This window comes from Sapajus apella, unplaced genomic scaffold, assembly GCF_009761245.1.
Source record: "Sapajus apella isolate SASKATOON/1434 unplaced genomic scaffold, GSC_monkey_1.0 scaffold63, whole genome shotgun sequence".
NCBI lineage: Eukaryota > Metazoa > Chordata > Mammalia > Primates > Cebidae > Sapajus > Sapajus apella.
This window is the reverse complement of record NW_022437003.1, coordinates 784438-805351: the sequence shown is the minus strand read 5'-3', so window position 1 is coordinate 805351 and position 20914 is coordinate 784438. Positions and strand designations below refer to the sequence as shown.

Sequence of the window (20914 nt, the reverse complement as noted above, 5' to 3'; positions counted from 1 at the left end):
CTGACTTACTAACACAGCCTTTGTACAGGCATTGAGATGGGAAGAAATTCACAACGATAATCCCTGTTCCCCCTCTTATCCACAAAACAGTGAAAATGCTTGGTGCTTTAAAATACTACTTTCAGAAATTTACCTTTCCCAAGAGAATGGTATACACTCAATATAATGTATTGGAATAATTCTCTCTATTCAGAGTATTATAAAAAGTGTTTTTACTGCAGCAGAATCATAGAGTTGACTTTCCATATCTCACCAAAAAATCAATATCATTTATTTTGCAGATCTCTACAAGATTTTCACAACCTATGACTTTAAGTCCCTAACTATAAAATGTAAACTAAATCTCTGACGTTAGGTTAAGCTCCTTCAACTTGCTTTCCTCTGGAAAGCAATAATAGCTGTTTTCCATATTTGAAGTAGTTTAATGTCTCCCCTCAGCCTTCTTTTCTTCAGGCCAAGTAATCAAAGAATCGCAGAAGCATTTGTCATTCTGTCTATCTGCTTGCCTCAAGACAGGCTTAGTGCTTCGGCCATGCTCACAGATGTTTTCTCTGTCCAATTTTTAAGGCTCCCCGGGTATGGAGGTTTTACCTCCTTCCCTGGTAATGTATTACAATATTTGATTAACCCTACAGTCGAGAAAATACATTTTTACCTTTTGACTTAAAACACCCTCTATTTCTCTAATGGAAGCTTGTCTCCCACAGCATAATTATTTGACTATTTTATATATATCTTTCATATTGCTAAAGCTAAGAAGTCACTCTTAATTAAATGTAAGATATGTTTTTACACTTGTTGAGGACTAATTATATGCAAGGCATGATGTGAACCCAGGAGACAGCCTAAGATAGGAATGAGATGTGGGCTGTTCCCTCGAGGTGCTTCCGGTCCAATGAGGACGCAAACACACCTCCAATCAGGTGAATGATGAGTAAGGGCAATAGCAGAGTATTCTGAAGCTGAAAACATACAGCCCAGTGAGGAAGGAATGAAGGAAAGAAGGAAGGAAGGAAAGAGGAAGGGAGGGAAAGAGTGAAGAAAAATAAGTAAACGTGTGACATTTATTTCTACCTTCTGAAATCACCTTGGAAAACAGTCGTCATAGTCAGATGCTGAAGTCAATAGGCTACAGTTATGACTTATGCACATGACTTTTTGAATGACACTTTGTGTCCAAATGTTGTACTTGCTTTCACAGAGACCACAAAGAGAGGCCTACAGATACCAAAGGAAGATAGTCTTAATACATTCAATGAAATGTTTAACTATATCCAAGCAGAGCTATGAATGGTTTGCAGATGTGTTTTAGAAGAAGCATTTTACCAGAAAAGAAGAATACAATCGATAATAACAAATAAAATAAAATTGAAAGGGCACCGGAATGGAAAATGACAACCATAAGGATATAAACAGCAAAGAGACACATAAGCAAAGCTCAATGCTGTGCACAGTGACACAAAGAGAGAATATGAAGACTTTGTTTTAATGTTTGCCGCAGGTGTGGGGGGAGGATGTTGTTTATCAGGGAACCAAAATGTTTAAGCCATTGCCATTAGCAGCACAGAGCAAAATAATTAACATCAGAAAGAAATTCTTAAGAATAAACAGTGATCAAAAAAAGGCAGCACAGCGAGACAGGCTTTTGTGATAGGCCTACTAGGATTTTCATTTTTACTATAAATGCTATATAAAATTAAAGGCAGAATAATATTAATTTTTAGAGAAAAAATACTTTAAATAGTATCTTTGATTATAAATTGTTTATATGCATTTTAGAAAACTTGCAAGGTGAAGAAAATGTGTCTTTTTAATCTCATGACCCAGAGACAGTCATCACTAATATTTTGACAGTTCTTTCCTTCCCTCCCTCATTCCATGTCTCTCTCTTTCTCTCCCTCTCTCTCTCACACACACACTCACTCATAAAACTGGGATCTTATTATACATGTAATTTTTAAAATCATTTTATACTTTAAAACTGTATCATGAGCATTTCTCAGGACACTAAACGTTACGTGAAAACATAATAAATAGCTGCATGTTGTGGTATCATACTTTAATCAATGGACGATAATCAATAATGCAAAATAGAAATTTTGAATGAATAGGTACTATTCATTTGATTGATGGGTGAATATGCATTAAGATCTACTGCATACTAGTCACTCTGGAAAATATGAAAGCGCTGCTCTTGAGGGTTTGGCATCCCATGGAGAGAGACCATCACAGAGACATGAGCTGTTTCCCCTTCCACATTCATACCCTGTAGCTCCTTTCCTATCTTAGGAGTTTGTTTCCCAAGAATAAGCATGGCACACTGCACACAGTAAGTCCTCAATTAGGATTTATTGAGATGTAAGACAAAAGACAAGTCCCAGCAGCTTAATCTCTTTCTCACACATTGATTCCCCTCAAGCCCTGTGCACCCCTACACCCATGTATCCTCACACGCCATGCTCAGTATTAAATTCTCTCTTCCAACATCATTTCCTGGGCATACTCACATCCTGGTTTTGATACAATTAATTCCAAGGAATCCTCAGCCTCCTCTTTGATTTTTCTCTTCTACTTTATTTTAAAGGAAATCTGACCAACCCTGTATATTACCACCTGAGTCACTTCAGTACCATGTGATGAGTAACTTCAGTACCAGTACTCTGCACCCTTGAATACTCCAGCTCTTCAACACCATTGACATCCCCTCAATTCCACCTTGCTTTAGATCATTTTCATCAAATGGAGTGATTTCAATCACAGCCCACATGCAGTTAGGGCCAAAAACCTTGCAGGTCACGGACCCACAGTGGTTTTTCATGCCTCACCCTATGCTCTCCATGTCTAGGTTGCCGCTTCTACCCTGCCTCTGGGTGGCTGCCCATCAGAAGTCTTACTCATGGTTCAAATCTTATTCCGCTGTCAATGTCTTCACGAAAATCTCCTCTTATCCTGTGACCCCACAACCACACAGAACCAACGGATCCCTCGTCTCCACTACTTCTTTCTCCCACATACTTCATTTATTCGTGATCACACTTACTTTAATCAATTTATTTTACCAGTTCTGCCCCCTTCTCCTCTAGACCACAAGCTCCTTTAAGCACAGACCACAATTTCTGTACTGTGCCTAGCATAATGTCAGCCTCATAACAGGTTTTGACACGCTCCTTAAACTGGACTAACAATACAAAGCATTATGTAAACACCAAATTTTTGGCATTGTCTGCAAGCATTACTTGTAATAGAATCTGTATGTGCATATACTTCATCCAGGGCCAAGACCCGTGGGCCAATGTGAATGTTCACAAGCAAATTAGGCCTTACATCAGAAAATTAGAATCATTTGACACCAAAGAATTGCCAACAAGGCCAAACTGCAGTGGAAAAGAATCCGAATGATATGCCTTTGTCAATGCCATCATTAAAGGCAACTGAAGACACATTTTGTGGAAGAAGTGAAAGACAAAACACTGAAAATTTAAAACACCTGCTTGCAAGGATGGATTCCATGAGAAGTTGGCAAAAGTATTTCCTTTTTTATCAAGGGTAACATTATTTGAGCACTTCGAAACCTTACCACATTCCTTTCATTACTGCTAATTTAAACTTGCACAGTAAATCTGGATTTGGATCACGACAGCGTTATTCTGTGCCATGGTTATCTAGTTATTGCTACAGCAACATCAGATATTCTAACCACAACTCACGAAGGGTGAGTGGCACCTAGGGCTGAGGTGTTTCGTCCCCAAGGAGACACAGAAGCAGTTTTAATGTCACTCAGGATTTTGAGGAAAAACAGCAACTTAGTCTTACTCCACACTAATATCAGCAGGTGAGTGATCCCTTCTGCCACACACTGCCCACCTGTGAACTTTTTGTTGTGCCTGTAACAGTTCTGCACACGTTCAAGAGTGCTTCCGAGTCCCTCTTTGTGAGCATTAGTATGATTTTTCAACTGCTCATGAAATGTCTTGAGTTTTAGCAATTTTGTTTCCTCTAAAACAAGTTGTACACAGTAAATAAAATAATAGAATGCCTGTGTACCATATAAAAATAAACTTTAGGTAGAAAAAGTGAGCTCTTGAGGAAGGTTATCACGGGGCGGCCCACCACCTCAGAATGTGAGCGCCTAGTGCCTGGCTGTCTGGAGTCGTGGTCCCTTCCTCGCTCCACACTTTCCCCAGCTCTTGCTAGTCCATCTTCTATAACAGCTCCTCAAAGCCATTGCTCGTCAAAATTATCAGTGAGCATAATTATGGCAATATTTATTATCTCATTTGCTTGATCTTTCGGCAGCTTTTAATGTAGCCGATCTCAGGGTGTGGGTGAGTGGGGGGGTGTGCGTATCTTCATTCACTGTCCTGGTTTTATCAGAAGCTTCTCTTCAGTCTCCGTGGCCAATCCATCCTCCTCTGTTCAACTTCTAAGTATTGGTGCACCTCAGAGCTGTGCAGTGAACCAGCTTCTCTATCCACACACTTTCTTTTAGATTAATGTCATGGCAGCCTTAGTTTGAAACACATTAATGTGCCAGTGACTCTCTAAGGTATATCTTCGGCCTCAACTTCTTTACAGGTTCCAAAACATGTACATCTACCTAACTGCCTAACTTGAAACTTCACCTTGGCTGTCCAACAGGTACCTCAACCTTAACATGGTCAAAACAGAACTCTGGCTTCCCACCCTAAACTGCTCATTTCCCGGATTCCCCAACCCAGGAAATCTTCTCAACCCCAAAATCCAGGAATTATCATTATGTCCTTCCTGACCTCAGTTTCTATATCCATTCCATTGTCAAGTCTTCTCAATTCAATCTCCTTTTAAAAACCTATCTCAAATATATTCATTAATTTCGATCTCCACTCCCAACTTGGTCTAATCACCAAAATTAGTCTCTCTCTTCTTCCACTCTTGCTATCTCATAATCATCCTCCATGTAACAGCCAAGTGCTCTTAATAGATTATCTTTAAAGTATTTAGTTAATTCCACAGCTTAGAAACTCTCCAACATCGTTCCATCACATATGGAATCCCAGTTCCTTACCACGGCTTACAGAGAAGTGAGCTGGCAAGTAACTCCTCCTCCAACTGCACTGTGTATTTCTTTTTTCTCACACATGAAACTCAAGCTCCACAGACCTTCGAGCTGTTCTTCACTAGAAAGCTCTTTCCTACCTTATGGCTTTGTTCTCCACACAGTCTGTGCCTTAAAAGTTTTTTCCCCATTTTCACATTGCCAGTCAGATCTCAGGAAACCCTCTCTGTTCCAATTCCAGTAGGCAATCATTCATTTCTAGTGCCCTGGTTTAATTCTCTGCCTTGCACTCACTGTGTGTGTCAGTTTCCACCAAAGTGTAAGCTCCAAGACACCAGGCAGTTTGTCTGTATTTTTCACTGTTCCATCACCAGCACTTAAAGGTGCTCAGTACATGGAAGACACTCAGAAGGTATTTGCTGAAAGAAAGAAGAGTGTGCACTAAAAAAATATTTGCTGTACTGAAGCAGAATGTAAGGAGCCAACAACTTAGCCATTAGCTCAGTGCATTAATCCTTCATGTTCTTACAAGGTTTTGCTCCAATCTGACCACACTTGGCAGTACAGCATTTGGATGGAGAGTAGGGAGGGGAAACGAAGGGAACTGAAGAGAAAGACAGACTGAGGTACAACCTACACAGGGATCAACAAATTATGTTAAGGGTAGTAGGTAGAATAATGCCCCCAGCAAAGATGTCCATATCCTGATCCTAAGAAACTGTGAGCATATCATATTACATGGCAAAGGGGAATTATGGTTGCAGATGGAATTAAGGGTGCTAAGCTGCTGACCTCGAGATGGGAAAAGAATCCTGGGTTATTCATGTGAAACCAATATAATCACAAGGGTCCTTGTGAGTGAAAAAGAGGAAGGAGACTCAGAGTGGGGCTGAAACAGTGCAAACAAGACTTGAGCCTCCATTGCTGGCTTTGAAGATGGAAAGGCCACAAGCCAAGGCATGCAGGCAGCCTGAACGAACTGGAAAAAGCACTGACGTGAATTCTTGCCTAGAGCCTCCAGAAGGAACACAGCCCTGATGACACCTTGGTTTTAATCCCATAAGGCCCATTTTGGAATTCTGACCTCCAGAACTGTAAGGTAACAATTCTGTGTTGTTTTAAGGCACCATGTTTGGGGTGATTTGTCACAACAGCAACAGGAAAATGATACAACATGTGTACAGAAATTATGTTCTAGGGCAGGGGTCCCCAACTCCCGAGGCCACAGACTGGAAGTGGTCTGCGGCCTGTTAGGAACTGGGCTGCACAGCAGGAGGTGAGCAGCAGATGAGCGAGAACTCCCGGCTGAGCTGCAGCTCCCATCAGATCAGCAGCAGCATCAGATTCTCACAGGAGCGTGAACCCTCCTGTGAACTGAGCGTGCAGGGGATCAGGGTTGTGCATTCCTTATGAGAGTCTAACTAATGCCGCGTGATCTGCGGTGGAACAGTCTCATCCCAGAAGCATCCCTCCACACCCCTGAAAAAACTGTCTTCCACAAAACTGGTCCCTGGTCCCAAAAAGATTGAGAACCGCTGTTGTCGAGAGAACATCTGCAATGGCCACCACTTTCTGAGTCCTGTGGATACCTGCTGTGCAAAAAGCAGAACTTTCAGATACCCTCTGCTCCTCCTGCGAAAACAACAGTGGTCAGAAAACCCTCCTTTGAGGCCCCTGCCTTTTGTTTTCCTTCCCGAACAGTTATTACTTCTCTTTCTCACACTCCACAAGTCGCAAAACACTGCCACCAATCTGACACCCACACATCTGCCAGAGAAAAGGGATTCTATTTTTTAAGTCTTGCCCTGCCCTAAAAACCTTTGTCGTAAAAGCCATTTGCTAACCAACCAAAAAGCAAGGATAAATTTGATACACAATACTGCTCTGATTCAATTACTACGTGAAGGATCAGATTCAATGCTTGGATGCACACTACACCCAAATTCAGCTCTCATCTCTTTTGCTTTGAATGTGAACAGACATTTTACTGTATGTTACACAGTAAAGCCATAACAAATACTCTAGTAAAAGTAAAAATGCTCCTCAATTATTTTTTACTTATCCCTTATGAATTTTATTGCTTACAAAATGAAAGCAGAGATGCTGAGGCAGGGAAGTCATGTCATCACCGTATTGTTCATAATAAATAGGAATCTGCTTCCCCTACTGAAACATGAAATAAATGCTTGTGTGTTTTTAGCTTTCCTGCATCTAGGAGAGCTGAAATCAAAGCATTTCCTTGTTTTAATTCATCAGTATTTCAGTTTAACAATATTGCAATTCTTTCATGTTCTCAAATTTTTAAAGTTACCAAATAATTAATGAAATTTTCAGGTAATTAAAGATAATCAGAATTTAAGCCTACCATTCTTGCTTTTTCACCAAAATGACTATAAATTATTCTTAAATGGTATTGTAATCCATATTTTAGTATGTTTAGTGTTTGAAACTGATTGAGATTTATCAGGATAAATAAGAAAAATAATATAATGGCCAGTTCTAAATACTTTAGAGAAATCTTAGATATCTATTAACTAGAAACTCTTTTACTATAATTTATCACTAAGACTGCCTATAACAATAAAAATGTTGAATCAACTTTAAAACAAAGTATTAATTTTTAAAAGTAGCTCATTAAAACCAGCATAGTACTGGCAAAAAATGTGGGGACCAAGGAGTTTATAACACTGAATATATAAATTATATCCCAAGAAGAAAAAAGTCAATCTATTTATAAGGCAATACTCTTCAGGTGTCACATCAGTCACCAGAGGCAGAATTAAAATTGGTAAGAAGGTGATATAATTTTCATTAGCTTAGTGCTAATGTATACTACATTCACATGTGAAATATACTGAATTTTTATACAACTTTTTACAGATATAGATTGTTGTCATCACAGCATCTCGTTGAAAATTAATGGAAGCACTTCCAGAAAAGTGACCCAGTAGGATAGGGTCTTTATGAAGCTTGGCAAGCAGTGAGGTAGAGAGGAAGAGCAGGTTCACATGTAATAACACTTCCTTATGAAAGGGTATGAGCCAACTCCCCTGAGATCCCTGTCACAACTTATATAATATACCTCTTTGCACCAGCTTTCTGGATTAAATATAAGAAATAGCATCATAAGGAAGACTGAAAAACTAATCAAATGACAGCTAATGTTCTGAGTGCCTCTAACTGAGCACAGTGATACAACCCAAATGTCCAAATGTGTTTTAATCACTAATCTTCTCCACGTGCTTTATTATGTCTCATCAGCCCAATGGAAACTCTTCACAGAAACAAGAATATAACAAGTCATATTTTTCTTTGGCAGTTTATAATATTACATAAAAATAACTTTACCCACACATTTGTACAGGCTAAGTTTTCTTAACTGAAATTTGAAATATCTGGCTTCTTTCTGTTCTCCAATTCCCACTTCAGGGTATTAAATCTCATCTGTTATGCAATTGAGTATACATTTGACTATTAGCTATTTGCATAGAATTGATTTTAATCACCACAGTTATTTAATGTTAACTTTAAATAGGTGTAGCAAAATATTCTAAGGGTAGACAGAAAACAAAAGTAGGATTATTATCATTGATTTCCCCAGATCACAGGTAATTTTGTTCTTATTTCTACATTTCTATTTCCTTATTTTTAGATACAGATATTTCAGATTTTCATCAAAATCAGAAATATTCAGAGTATAAAGAACAAAGCACATATTTATGATATGTATAATTCATCACTGTTTTCATAACCTATATAAATTTTGATATGATTTCTAAAGTCTATATCTGGTAAGTGGGACTGAAAATAATTAGGTACCTCTGAGTAGGTTTACCTAAACCAACAAGTATATATAGCTTTAATTCTTCTTTTCTAATTTTGCATCCTTATAAAAATTACACTGCAAATTGGTTTTCGTTCATCAGAATAATTGAATTGTTCCTTTTTCTACCCCAGTGATTTGGAGTTACTTATTTGGCCTAAAATTCACAATTTCTGTTCTTAATTCCGGTTGGTCTAACTACTTCCAAATGACCTTGTATCAGTAGAGCTAGCCGTACTTCTATACTCTAGATTTATCATCAAACAAATGAAGTACCTGCCTGTAACAAGGACATACAGTACTCTTTTACATTCCTTGAAAATTTTGTGTTCATTCCTTCCTTATTATGCACCATTTACTGAGCCTCCTCACGCTCAGGCGTGTGCTGGACACCAGCCATACAAAGATGAACAAGACACTGACCTCAGGATACGTATTATCTACTGGGGGAGTTAAAAACTCAGCACAGAATGGTAAGCGTAGCATGCAAGCCTACATAAGCTGTGAAGACAGTGCATAAAGTAGGAAAGACAATGGGGAGAGGGGAACAGTCAAAGAAGGCTTGTGAGAGACGGAAGCTGCAAATCAAAAGACAAGATAAATTGTCATTAAGGAGCAGAGGAAGGGATTCTGGACAGAAAAATCAGCACATGCAAAGGCTTGGAGGCACTGCAGGTTGTATTCGGAGACCTGTAGGCAGATCCGTGTGGCTGCAGCAAGGCTGTACGGGCTAAGGAGGGGCAGGGTGTAAGGCTCTCTGATGTGACCATGAATATGAACGTGATTGCAAAGATAATACAGAGCACTTATGAGGTTTTAGGCATGGAGTAGGGTGCACAGGGCTGAGGGAGTGTCCTGGAAATACAGTTGCCTGGTCAGAAGCAGGTGAGGAATCATGACAGGCTATGTGTGCAGGCATGAGATAATGGAAAGCCTGATCATCCACGCCGACCTAGGATTAATATCGCTGCAGACGAGATACCAACAGAGTGAGACCAGATCAGACTGCAAAAAAGAATGCCTGAAACGTGGGCCAGACTGAAGCCACCAAAGGCAATACCTATTAAAATGCTGGTAGCCAGGAGATTTCAAAGAAATGAAATGGGAAACAAAACACCCCGTGATGGGTCAGGATTTCCGAAGCACAGGAGTCCGCATCAGCACCCGTCCCGGCTGAGGGGCAGCACTGCTTGCTGGGGTCTCGGCACTGCTCCGCACACCGCAGGTCCGGGATGAAGACAATGGCAGAAGGATGACACTGAACAGTTAACTGACTGGACTCCATGACTGCCGGGACGTGGGAGATGAGGGAAATAGAAGAGCTGAAGGAGGGCTCTCAGGTTGACGGCTTGGTTGTGTACATGGTTAACGGTGCTGTTCATCAAGACTGACCAGGCAGGGGAAGGAAGGGGATGGGAGTGGTTAGAAAGGAAGTATGGGGTCAGATTTTGATAGATTGGTTTGACCCCCTGTTAAACACACTGATAGTAATGTCCAGCAAGTCGCTAGAAATTTAAGTCTGTTAACTAGAATAAGGTTCCAGGATAAAGATGTAGACTTGGGAACACTCAGAATACCACTGATAAAGTCACTGGTCTCAGAATCTGGGATGAAAATAGAAAATGGTCAAGGACAGAGTTCAAGCTAATAACATATGAAGGATGGGCAGAAGAGAAACTCACCAAGGTTGAAAAGAGACAGTAAAAGGGAACAGGTGAAAAAAAAAGAGTAGGCTGTCAAGGAAGATGCCGGACAGTGGAAGTCAACAACAAAGGCATAATCAATATTAAAGCGTCCCGCCATTTCAGCATCCCCATGATCTGGTCACCTTGTAACAGTCCTTTTAGTTGAGCATGAAAATCAGATTACATTGGGGTGTGGCATAAAAAAGAGATGAGGTAGTGAAGACAAGCAGTACAGACGACTCTTTCAAGATGATTGGCTATGAGGTAAAGAGAGACCATGGCCTTGTCAAGCTAACTCAGAGACCTGAGGCCATCAACACAGCCACGGATGAAAGGGGATTAAATTCCATCTCTTCTGAGTCCTGCCTTTATCACAGATGTCAGCACCATAAAGCTTTTACTAAAACTATGTCTCTAATGCACAAGCATGTCTCATGAAATCCAAACATTTGTGCAGGAACTTAAACAATTCCCATTCGCTCACGGCCAACCTAAACCAGAAGAGATCATCTGCATTTGATGACATCAATGAAACTAGAATCGTACTTCATGAACATACCGATTACTCTTGCTATGCAGATATTTATTAGAGTTTGAACCTTAGCTAAAATACCAGAATGAATTATGACATAGGAGTCCATTGCAGGAGGTCAGGGGATGGAGGAGGCAGAAGAAAGTGAGAAACCTGCAGGGCAGCACACATCCAGGCAACAAGAGGCATTCTACTTGCATACCTGAATGAAAGCATCCCCTTTACTATAATCACAAGCAATCCTTTCAGACAGAGAAATAAAACACTCAGCTTCAGGCTTCCTAAAAATTCATACAAAGAATCTTAAAAAATGAAAGAGAGAGAAATCAGGGTTGCAAATTTTCTAAATATAACTTCAGCTGATAAATCTAAGATAGAAGAGTAAAATCATTCTCTGAATATTTATTTCCAAATTATATACACAGTATACATACTTAAAGGATTAAGTACCTAGCTCAAATACGGAAATAAAAATGGACTGGATATGTGTTTTCAATAGTTATTAATCCCAATTATTACTGAGTAACATCTTTAATAATCCAAGGCCCTAACATTTACTTTCAACTACGAGGAATAATGTTTCTACTGTAAGTATAAAGCAAGTATCAGCTACTTTCAAAGCCAATCTAATTCTCAGACAAGGGCTAGTTACTCTGTAAACTGTGGTTTTCACTCAAGGTAAAGTGGTTTACAGTATAAATGTGCAAATTATTCATCCTGAATAAAGGGTTTCAATTTTTTTCATCTAATCTAATTGGCATAGGTAATATGCCTGATTGCTCATTAATTCTAAGTGAGGGTGTTTTTAATTTCACTGTTCTAGCATTTTACGGATTAGTATGCTTCGACTTGCTTTAAACAGTCAAAGTGAGAGCTCTTGAATCTTACCATTTAAGGTGTTTATATCTGCTCCATAATAATGTTTGAAGAGGATGATAGATTTTTATCAGAGTAGACACCTTGCTAAAGATATAATAACTTTAATTGGTGGTTAATCTTCCGTCTTAACATAAAATAGAAGTTACAATGTACTCAGCATATCTGTTTTGACTACGTATAAAGTCTGCAATTCAAGGAACTGCTGCCAATAAAAAGCAGATAAAAACAAATTTTCCGGGGGGGAAGATCCAAGATGGCCATTTAGAAACAGCTAGGAGTTGCAGCTCCCAGAGAAAGCAGAGGGTGAGTGGACCCCGCATTTTTACAGCCCACGGACCAGGAGATTCCCAGGCGGAGGTGCCCCACGGGTCGCCAGCACGGCTGTTGTGGCCGGCGCGGTTCTTTTTTTGTCGGCGCGGCTGCTTTGCCCCACTAGGCTGCTTTGCCCCACGCGGCTGCTTTGTCGGCGCCCCGGCCGGCAGTTCTCCGTACAAAATACACTGGTCCGGGTGCCCTTTTGGCTGGCGACTGCAGACCCGGGAAGTTGCCCATTCATCTGATTAAAAAGGGGACTGAACGGGGAGCCAGGCCAGGAGATTCCTGGGCAAAAAAAAGGGGCCAGGAATCTCAGCGCCGCTGTTTAAGCCATCGCAGTGGGTCACCGCTCGGGAAATCAAACAGATCCCGGCGCCGTTTCAACAGGTGATGGGGATAGAATTGGCTATTCAACTAAAAAAAGAAAAAAAAGGCTCCGAGGCAGACAGCCACGTGATGAGGCTCGGTGCCACCGCCATAAAAGAACAGCAATCAGAAACTCTCTGGATTGAGAGTTTCACAGCAAGCGCAGCTGAACCCGGGACGGTCCAGCTCTGTGGGGGAGGGGCGTCCGCCATTACCGAGGTACTCCACCACTACGGACGCCATTGCTGAGGCAGCCTGCCATTGCCAAGGCAACCTGCCATTACAGAGAGAGGCGGCCAATACACAGGCAGGCCACCATTGCTGAGGCAGTTCTAACTACACCCATATAAACAGGACTGCAGGGAAGTTCACAGGGCAGCTGGGCAGAGCCCACAGCAGCTCAGCAAAGCCTCTGCAGGCAGACAGTGACCAGGCTGCCTCCTTGCTGGGCAGGGCAGCCCTGGAAAAAAAAAAAGGCAGCAGCACAACGGAAACTCATAAATAAAGCCCTAACCCCATGGAACAGAGCACCTGGGAACAAAAAGCGGTTTATGAGTTCTGCTGCAGCAGACCTAAAGGTACCTGCCCAGCAGCTCTGAATGAACAACAGAGCTCACAGCTCAGCACCTGAGCCCCTATAAAGGACAGACTGGCTCCTTAAGCAGCTTCCTGACCCCTGTATATCCAAAGAATCACCTCACAAAGGAAAGATCAGACTGACATTTGGCGGGTATCCTTCTGGGACAAAGATAGCAGAAGAAACTGGTAGCAACCCTTACTGTTCTGCAGCTGCTGCAGGCAATCCCCAGGCAAGCAGGGCCTGGAGTGGACCTCAGCAGACCTACAGCAGAGGGGCCAGACTGTTAGAAGGAAAACTAAGAAACAGAAGTAACTTCATCATCAATAAACAGGACGTCCACTCAGAGACCCAATCTAAAAGTCAACAATCTGAAAGTCAGCAACTACAAAGATGACAGGAAGATAAATCCATAAAGATGAGAAGAAACCAGCGCAAAAAGGATGAAAACACCTGAAACCAGAACACCTCTCCTCCTACAAGGGATCACAACTCCTCTCCAGCAAGGGAACAAGGTTGGATGGAGAACGTGTGATGAAATGACAGAATCAGACTTCAGAAGGTGGGTAGTAAGAAACTTCTGTGAACTAAAAGAACATGTACTAACCCAATGCAAAGAAACTAAGAACCTTGAAAAAAGATTTGACGAAATGCTAACAAGAATGGACAAATTAGAAAGGAATATAAATGAATTGATGGAGTTGAAAAACACAACACGAGAACTTCGCGAAGCATACACAACTTTCAACAGCCGAATTGACCAAGCAGAAGAAAGGATATCAAAGGTTGAAGATCAACTCAATGAAATAAAACGAGAATGCATAATTAGAGAGAAAAGGGTAAAAAGGAATGAACAAAGTCTTCAAGAAATGTGGGACTATGTGAAAAGACCTAATCTACGTTTGATAGGTGTACCTGAATGCAACGAAGAGAATGAATCCAAGCTGGAAAATACTCTTCAGGATATTACCCAGGAAAACTTCCCCAATCTAGCAAGGCAGGCCAATATTCAAGTCCAGGAAATACAGAGAACACCACAAAGATATTCGTCAAGAAGAGCAACCCCAAGGCACATAATCGTCAGATTCACCAGGGTTGAAATGAAGGAGAAAATACTAAGGGCAGCCAGAGAGAACGGTTGGGTTATCCACAGAGGGAAGCCCATCAGACTCACAGCAGATCTCTCAGCAGAAACCCTACAAGCCAGAAGAGAGTGGGGGCCAATATTCAACATCCTTAGAGAAAAGAACTTTCAACCCAGAATCTCCTATCCAGCCAAACTAAGCTTCATAAGTGAAGGAAAAATAAAATCCATTGCAAACAAGCAAGTACTCAGAGATTTCATCACCACCAGGCCTGCTTTACAAGAGCTCCTGAAAGAGGCTCTACACATATAAAGGAACAACCAGTACCAGCCACTCCAAAAACATGCCAAATGGTAAAGAGCATCAACACAATCAAGAATCTCCATCAACTAATGGGTAAAACAGCCAGCTAGCACCAAAATGGCAGTATCAAATTCACACAAAACAATATTAACCCTAAATGTAAATGGACTAAATGCCCCGATCAAAAGACACAGACTGGCAAACTGGATAAAAAGCCAAAACCCATCGGTGTGCTGTATCCAGGAAACCCATCTCACATGCAAGGTTACAAAAAGGCTCAAAATAAAGGGATGGAGGAAGATTTACCAAGCAAATGGAGAGCAAAAAAAAGCAGGAGTTGCAATTCTCAACTCTGATAAATTAGACTTTAAAGCAACAAAGATCAAAAGAGACAAAGAAGGACATTACATAATGGTGAAAGGATCGATGCAACAAGAAGAGCTAACGATCCTAAATATATACGCACCCAATACAGGAGCACCCAGATACATAAGGCAAGTTCTTAATGACTTACAAAGAGACTTAGACTCCCACACAATTATCGTGGGAGACTTTAACACCCCATTGTCAATACTAGACAGATCAACCAGACAGAAAATAAACAAGGATATCCAGGACCTGAACTCAGACCTGGAACAAGCAAACCTAACAGACATTTACAGAACTCTCCACCCTAAATCCACAGAATATACATTCTTCTCAGCTACTCACATCACATCTACTCTAAAATTGACCACATAATTGGGAGTAAATCACTCCTCAGCAAATGCAAAAGAACGGAAATCATAACAAACAGTCTCTCAGACCACAGTGCAATCAAGTTAGAACTCAGAATTCAAAAACTAACTCAGAACTGCACAGCTTCATAGAAACTGAACAACTTGCTCTTGAATGTTGACTGGATAAACAATGAAATGAAGGCAGAAATAAAGATGTTCTTCGAAACCAACGAGAATTAAGACAGAATATACCAGAATCTCTGGGACACATTTAAAGCAGCCTCTAGAGGAAAGTATATATAGCAATAAGTGCCCACATGAGAAGAAAGGAGAGATCTAAAATTGACACCCTATCATCAAAATTGAAAGAGCTAGAGCAGCAAGATCAAAAAAACTCAAAATCTAGCAGAAGACAAGAAACAGCTAAGATCAGAGCAGAGCTGAAGGAGATAGAGAACACAAAAACCCTTCAAAAAATCAATAAATCCAGGAGCTGGTTTTTCGAAAAGATCAACAAAATAGACCACTAGCCAGATTAATAAAAAAGAAGAGAATAACCAAATTGATGCAATAAAAAATGATAAAGGAGATATCACCACAGATTCCACAGAAATTCAAACCATCATCAGAGATTATTACAAACAACTCTATGCACATAAACTAGTAAACCTGGAAGAAATGGATAAATTCCTGGACGCTTGCCTCCTCCCAAGCCTAAACCAGGAAGAAGTTGGAACCCTGAATAGACTAATAACAAGGTCTGAAGTTGAGGCAGCTATTAAGAGCCTACCACCCAAAAAAAGCCCAGGTCCAGATGGGTTCACAGCCGAATTCTACCAGACCTACAAAGAGGAGCTGGTACCATTCCTTCTGAAACTATTCCAAACAATCCAAAAAGAGGGAATCCTTCCCAAATGATTTTATGAGACAAACATCATCCTGATACCAAAACCCGGCAGAGACTCAACAAGAAAAGGAAACTTCAGGCCAATATCCATGATGAACATAGACACAAAAATCTTTACTAAAATACTGGCAAGCCAATTGCAACAGCACATCAAAAAGCTTATCCACCATGATCAAGTAGGCTTCATCCTGGGGATGCAAGGCTGGTTCAACATACGCAAGTCTATAAACGTAATTCACCACATAAACAGAACCAAAGACAAAAATCACATGATTATCTCAATTGATGTGGAGAAGGCCTTTGACAAAATTCAACCGCCCTTTATGCTAAAAACCCTCAATAAGCTAGGTATTGATGGAACGCATCTCAAAATAATGAAAGCTATTTACGACAAACCAACAGCCAATATCATACTGAATGGGAAAAAATTGGAAGCATTCCCTTTGAAATCTGGCACTAGACAAGGATGCCCTCTCTCACCACTCCTATTCAATGCAGTACTGGAAGTTCCAGCCAGAGCAATCAGGCAAGAAAACGAAACAAAGGGTATTCAAATAGGAAAGGAGGAAGTCAAATTGTCTCTATTTGCAGACGACATGATTGTATATCTAGAAGACCACATCGTTTCAGCCCAAAATCTCCTGAAACTGATAAGCAACTTCAGCAAAGTCTCAAGATACAAAATCAATGTGCAAAAATCACATGCATTCCTATACACCAATAACAGACTTTAAGAGAGCCAAATCAAGAACGAACTGCCATTCACAGTTGCCACAAAGAGAATAAAATACCTAGGAATACAACTAACAAGGAATATAAAGGACCTCTTCAAGGAGAACTACAAGCCACTGCTCAATGAAATAACAGAGGACACAAACAGATGGAGAAACATTCCATGCTCATGATTAGGAAGAATCAATATAGTGAAAATGGCCATACTGCCCAAAGTAATTTACAGATTCAATGCTATCCCCATCAAGCTACCAATGACCTTCTTCACAGAGCTGGAAAAAAACACCTTAAACTTCATATAGAACCAAAAGAGAGCCCGCATAGCCAAGTCAATTCTAAGCAAAAAGAACAAAGCGGGAGGCATCACACTACCGGACTTCAAACTATGCTACAAGGCTACAGTAATCAGAACAGCATGGTACTGGTGCCAAAACAGAGATATAGACCAATGGAACAGAACAGAGGCCTCGGAGGCAACACAACATATCTACAACCATCCAATCTTTGACAAACCTGACAAAAACAAGCAATGGGGAAAGGATGCCCTGTTTAATAAATGGTGTTGGGAAAACTGGCTAGCCATGTGCAGAAAGCAGAAACTGGACCCCTTCCTGACACCTTACACTAAAATTAACTCCAGATGGATTAAAGACCTAAACATAAGACCTAACACCATAAAAAACCATAAAAACTCTAGAAGAAAATGTAGGCAAAACCATTCAGGACATAGGCGTAGGCAAGGACTTCATGACCAAAACACCAAAAGCATTGGCAACAAAAGCCAAAATAGACAAATGGGACCTAATCAAACTTCACAGATTCTGCATGGCAAAAGAAACAGTCATTAGAGTGAATCGGCAACCAACAGAATGGGAAAAAATTTTTGCAGTTTACCCATCTGACAAAGGGCTGATATCCAGAATTTACAAAGAACTAAAACAGATTTACAAGAAAAAAACAAACAAGCCCATTCAAAAGTGGGCGAAGGATATGAACAGATACTTTACAAAGGAAGACACACATGAGGCCAACAAACATATGAAAAATGCTCATCATCACTGGTCATCAGAGAAATGCAAATCAAAACTGCATTGAGATACCATCTCACGCCAGTTAGAATGGCGATCATTAAAAAATCTGGAGACAACAGATGCTGGAGAGGATGTGGAGAAATAGGAACACTTTTACACTGTTGGTGGGAGTGTAAATTAGTTCAACCATTGTGGAAGACAGTGTGGCGATTCCTCAAGGACCTAGAAATAGAAATTCCATTTGACCCAGCAATCCCATTACTGGGTATATATCCAAAGGATTATAAATCGTTCTATTATAAGGACACATGCCCACGAATGTTCATTGCAGCACTGTTTACAATAGCAAAGACCTGGAACCAACCCAAATGCCCATCGATGATAGACTGGATAGGGAAAATGTGGCACATATACACCATGGAATATTATGCAGCCATCAAAAATAATGAGTTTGTGTCCTTTGTCAGGACATGGATGAACCTGGAAAGCATCATTCTCAGCAAACTGACACAAGAGCAGAAGATCAAACACCGCGTGTTCTCACTTATAGGCGGGTGTTGAACAATGAGGACACATGGACACAGGGAGGGGAGCACTACACACTTGGGTCTGTTGGGGGGAAATAGGGGAGGGTCAGTGGGGGGTGGGGAGTTGGGGAGAGATAGCAAGGGGAGAGATGCCAGATATAGGTGATGGGGAGGAAGGCAGCAAATCACACTGCCATGTGTGTACCTATGCAGCAATCTTGCATGTTCTTCACATGTACCCCAAAACCTAAAATGCAATAAAATAAATTTTAAAAAAAAAACAATTTTTCCTTAAGATTTATTTGCCTGCAATGGCCATCATGTTCCAAATTTTGTTTAAACAGTCTAAGATAAGCCCATTTATGCAATTCTATTGGACTCCATTTTAAAATGATGACCTAACACAAATATGTCCGTTTATCACCAACTGACACAAACACTCAGATATAAAATAACTGTATGATAATTTAGTGTCCAACTTGAGGGAATCAATTAAACATGAAATATCAAATCATCAATGGGAAAAGATTTCAGTGGCCTTAATTAATGATAGGAAGTATCCAAATGAGCCATAAAACAGTACTGTTTATTATAAAATCATCAAGAAAGAAGATACAAAATGATCAAAACAAACCAGCCAGCATTTTTTTCAGGTGGATTAAGATTGTTCCAACAACAGATATTGACTGAGCATCCACCAGATTCTGCACTCTTTTTGTTGCTTGTCATGACTTGGAGACTTGTTCTGTATCTATAGTAAAAATGTATGCATGCTATATTTTAGAAAAGATAGCATACATACCATTTTATTTGTCAATTTTACTTTATTTTTTCTGACACAGGGTCTCGCTCTGCAGGGTGGTCAGGAAAATCAAGTGCAGTGGTGCTATCATAGCTTACTGCAGCCCTGACCTCCTGCTCTATCCTCCCACCTCAGCCTCCTGCACAGCTGCGACTACACTAACTAATCACAGCTAACTAATTTTTGTTGGTTTGCTTGTTTTTGCTTTTTGTAGAAATGAGGTCTCCCCACATTGCCCAGGCTGGTCTGGAACCCCTGAGCTCAAGTAACCTGCCTACCTCAACCTCCCAAAGTGCTGGGATTACAGGCTTGAGCCACTGCATCTGGCCTATTTTTAAAATAAATGAAGATAAAACCCTTTGGGGAAAAAAAAAAAAAGATAGGTAACATTCCTCTCAAGCATTTTAACCTATGATTGGGGTTTGTCAATAATTTCATTTCAAAAGAAATAATTCTAGATTCTTAAGTTCAACAGACAGTATCTTTCAGATAGCCTTGCTTCTTTCTTAACTGATAATTATGAAATACTAATTATCTACTTGTTTTAATCAGGGAGGAGGAACAGAAATAAAAGTAGTCTTTCATTGAATTTCTTATTAAACTATAATTTTTTAAATATTTCCATTACATTAAGTGCAGCTGAATTAGCTTTCACTTGGTTATTATATTTTACATACTTCCAGACACAAGAAAACACAGATGATGGTAAAGTTAAGAAAATATCTGTTTTAGGATAAGTGGGAATGCTGATAATAGTCAAAAAACATTTTTTTTCCTCAACATTTACCTAGAGCAAGATATAAATTAATAATAATGATGATGATTAATACTTACAGGATGTTTATTGTATAATAAATGCCGCTCTAAGCATGTTTCATTTATTCACAAATTTAGTTCCCATAGCAACTTTATGAAGTAATTCCTAGAACCTCCACTTTCCACTTGGGAAACACATATCCTCGAGTTCACAGACAGCAAGTGGTGGAAGCAGGACTCTAAGACAGCAACCTGACACCGTAGTCCAAGCATCTCATGAATTTACCAGTGTTTTCTAATCTGCCAACCATGACCCATTAGTGGGTGGTAACATCAGTTTAACGGTGTGCAGCTAGTGGGGTTATTTTTAATAAAACAGAAGACAGCAGAAAATCGAATGTAGTTGGCCGCATGGGTATATGACCTGTGCAGTCCCACAGGGCCCTACTCTGAAGGGCCCCACCAATTGATTTAACACTTGCCTGCCACCAACTACCTTGAAATTCTTAATCATTTTATCCTTGAACTTATGCTTTGTAAATGAAGTTCAATGAAACACTGGAGCAGGCTCATGAGAAGACAGGGTTGCAAGAGGTATGTTTGCGGTTACCAAGCAAGCACGTGAGGTCAGCATCTGAACAAGGGGGGAAGGAGTAGAGAGGGTGCTGGCAGCCCGCAGAGGCCACACTTGCCATCCACACCAGAACTTGCTTCCCAGGAGGAAAGAAGGCAATGGCATTCTAAGAAATAAAAACGACCAAGGATAATTCTGTCCTGTTTCTTTCTTACTTAGATCAGCCAACCACTTACACTGCAAATTACCACACAGAAGGAAAGTGA

At 40.4% G+C, this 20914-nt stretch overlaps 1 protein-coding gene across 1 annotated transcript in view; it reads right to left on the bottom strand.

Annotated features, from left to right (window-relative positions):
* The window catches only part of DCDC2 (doublecortin domain containing 2), a 197889-nt gene that overhangs the window by 30253 nt on the left and 146722 nt on the right, over positions 1 to 20914 (bottom strand). The gene's annotated exons all lie outside the window — the stretch shown is intronic.